This window comes from Teleopsis dalmanni, chromosome 1 (genome assembly GCF_002237135.1).
Source record: "Teleopsis dalmanni isolate 2A chromosome 1, ASM223713v2, whole genome shotgun sequence".
In the NCBI taxonomy this organism is placed as follows: domain Eukaryota; kingdom Metazoa; phylum Arthropoda; class Insecta; order Diptera; family Diopsidae; genus Teleopsis; species Teleopsis dalmanni.
In genome coordinates, this window is record NC_051846.1 from 59,723,771 (window position 1) to 59,727,538 (window position 3,768).

At 32.2% G+C, this 3,768-nt stretch overlaps 1 long non-coding RNA gene across 1 annotated transcript; it reads left to right on the forward strand.

Moving 5' to 3' along the window:
* Positions 1-279: 279 nt before the first annotated feature.
* LOC119672136 lies at positions 280-1,222 on the forward strand. Its single transcript, XR_005251869.1, has 3 exons — positions 280-858; positions 916-1,033; positions 1,084-1,222. It is a non-coding gene; the product is annotated as an uncharacterized LOC119672136 (long non-coding RNA).
* The last annotated feature ends 2,546 nt before the right edge of the window (positions 1,223-3,768 follow it).

Below are 3,768 nucleotides of genomic sequence, written 5' to 3' on the forward strand. Positions count from 1 at the left end.
TATTGCAAATAGAATACGAAAGCTATTGCAAATGTAAAAAAAAATTTATAATGAAATATAGAGTTTTGTTAATTTTTTTTGGATGATGTTTTGCCCATGGAGATACATCCGCAGTAACATGAAATTTTTATCTTCAAAACATCACAGTTTTTTAAATGTGATATTTTTACTTGAAAATAATGCTATTAATTTCTAATCATGTCTTTCCGAGAAAAATCAATTTTTTTTATTTTTTAAAGTTTGTTTAATATCAGAAAATTTCTATATTAAAATCGAAATATTTAAAATATTTTTCGTACGCAATGCCGTATTGCAATGGATTTTTATCGAAAGTTCGAAACAAAATTACTTATTATATGGAACGTTTAGCAAACCGTCATCGTCACAATCATTCAATGATTACCCATTACAGGAGAAGGAACTACTTGGTATATAATTGGAATAATATTGCAGATTCATTCCATAACGATGTATTCAAACGCTTTTCGACAATATTGGAAAGGAGAGGAAACATTAAAAAGTTAGTATTTATTACCATTTGGAACAAAACATCGTTGAATTCAGTAAGAAGCCGAGTTGCGAAGTCTTATAGAACTATTGACCTTGCCAATGGCATTTCACGGCTACAAAGCAATAGTGAATTAATAGTTTATTTTATGCCTCAATATTTTTCTAATAGCAGTGAAATTTGGGTTGAAGAAATTTCGATGCACTCAACGCCAACAATTCAGTTAAATGAAATAATTGCCGGGCTTGCTAATTTACAACAGATCATCAGCATGACTAAAAAACACGGCTTTGTGGAGGATGCCACAGAAGTAGATAGTCGATACTATAAAATAACCTTTAGGAGGCGAGGTAAAGTCGTAGTCGTACTCATCTCAGATTATTTGATTTTGAAATATATATATTTAGACTTTTAAGGGTGTATTTGAAAGCAATCAACAGAAGTTATATATTGACGTCTACCAAATTTATTAAGTCATTCTTGGATTCTTAAAAGTTTCATTCGATGATATTGAAATCAAAAGGAGTAAGAAATATAAATTATTCCTTTTAACTACTATATGTTACTTCTTTCAGACCCAATGAAACAGACATACTAATTTTTCTGCACATACACGTATTCATTATGACTTTCCTGAGCCCAACTGGTGAAAAAATATGACTAATTAGATTGCTATACACGTATATTAGTTAAAAAGTTTTATTTTCAAGTAGCATCACATTATTTTTTATATTGTCTTTATTTTTAAAAAAATTTTTTTTTTAATTCTATTCATAAAGATATTAAACCATTTACTTAAATATATTTAAAATTTTTGAAAAATAAATAAAATGTATGGTTTTAGTTCAAAGCGGTCTAAGTATTTTTAAGTATTTTTCTTTAGTTCACGCAGCGAATTCTGTTTTATGACCTCTATGGTCTCAAAACGCATCTATGGTCCTCGCAAAGGCAATTTGAGTCGGGGTAAGAGGAAAAGGTCACACGGGGCCATATCTGGAGAGTACGGTACTTGATGCTTGGTTGATGATATTGGTAAAGTTTTTGGCCAAAAACTGCCACACAACCAACGCTGTGTAAGCCGGTGCGTTATCGTGGTGTAAAATCCATGAGTTTTCCTTCCATAAATCTGGCCTCTTTTTGCAAATGGCCTTACGCAAACGACGCATAACGGCAAAATAATACCTCTTATTGATCGTTTGACCATTTGACCATCCGGAAGGAATTCATAGTGCACCACACCACGAATATCGAAGAAAACAGTCAGCATAATCTTAATTTTGGACCGACTTTGGCGTTCTCTTTTCGGTTTCGGCTCACCTTCGAAGCACAATTCGGTCGATTGTGGTTTGGTGGGCATGTCAAATTCATAGATAGATGGACCCATGTCTCATCACCAGTTATGATGCGTTCGATGAATGTGGGGTCACTATCTGCGTTGGAAATCATCAATCATCTCTTTGGCCACATCACAGCGACGCGTTTTTCGAATGAAATTCAGCTAAAAATCGCCACACGAAAATTTTTCGACTTCTTTGCATAGACGCCAAACAAAAACTAATCGCACGATATGCGTTAAACTTTGACAGAATGTGTATAATAGTGTTGCCAGGGTGAAAATAAAAAAAATTTACCGATTGGATAAGCGCGGGAATTAAAAAAAAGAACAAATAAGTTCTTTTTTGATCACAAGGTATGTCAGTAGCAAACATGAATGGTCACTATAAAATAACTAACCTTATCAGAAATATCAATAGATTAAAGATTATTTATAAAAAATATTCGTAAATATTATTTTTGTAGATTTCTTCATAATTAATCAATTTTATAAAAAATAAAAGATTATTATTCCTTCATAAACATATCACCTTTTAATTCTCAGTATAAATGGCTCTTACCACTCAAAATAAACTTTGCTTAAAACTGAACTTTTCAGTCCCCAATCAATGTTATTATGTCAAAAGTTTTGTGAAAGCATGAAGCACCTGAAGTATTTAAAGTTCCAAAATAAAAGCAAATGTGACCATTGGACACATAAATTAAAGGAAATGGAACTACCAATAAAAGTTAAAATACAAACAAACCTATTTACATTATTAGCTAAATCATACCTATGAGTATGAAGTAAAACGAGGATGTGTGACGGAGTAAAAGCTAAAATACAAAAGTACTTAGAATTGCATATGAATAAATGTGACCAATACCACAGAAAACGCCAGCTAAGACCACATGTACCACATTGTTTTCGGAGTTTTCATTTATTTCAGATTAATTCCACACTTCACATTACTGCAGAACTCAACGCAACTTAGTTAATGCAATATAGTGAAGCTGGACACTGAACACCGAACACTACTCTGCCATAACAAAATTGTAAAACTGTGCTCTAGAACATTTGAATCCTTTATGAGGCATGGCAAGTCCAGTATGTTAGCACAGCCACACTTCAAAGTGGCTGACGGTATTCAGCAGACCAAAAACCATTGATTGTCATCGAATGATAGAATAAAAAACGTGAGTTTACATTGAGTATGAGTACATCTGAAATCTGCATCTGAATGTGGAATATACTCTGCTTAATTTGTATGTAAGCATAAATGCACACATGTGTACACATGTATTATCTGGTCATACTTGTACTTGACGTGTACATTTGTTACGCTACACCAAATTCATGCTTTTGCCACAGTTGGTAAATCCCTAATGCCACTTCGTAATACATCCCACACAACTCAACTTCTGGAAACGGAACGTTTACAGCTCGAATTGAAAGTACAAAATTCATACTTTGTATTTGGTATGTGAGAAGCATCCCCTTAAGTGTTGTCTACTTCATTTTGCGAAGTGTTAGAATATTGCTTTTAACATATTGACAACACTGACAGTCTTTACTTTTGGTACTTTGAGCTAAAATTATACACCTATAGTATCTTAAGTAAGTAGTACAAGAGCGGTTCTAATAGATTTTGTTTTAATGACAAAATTGAGGGAAATTATATTTCTTTCTTTAAAATCTTCGATTGCTAACATGTGCATACTTTAATAAATAATTTGTCACTACTCCTTCTCCAAAACAGCATAAATCCTATATTTTAATAAATTAAATTCATTATACACAAAGAGATTAAATAAGGTGGAATGTAAAAAACGATACTTGGAATGAGAAAAGGTCTATAGACTATTTTTTTTTGTAGTTTCAATCTACAAGTGGAGGCATTACAAAATAGATGATGAGATCTCATTATTATAATCAACTCTTTCTT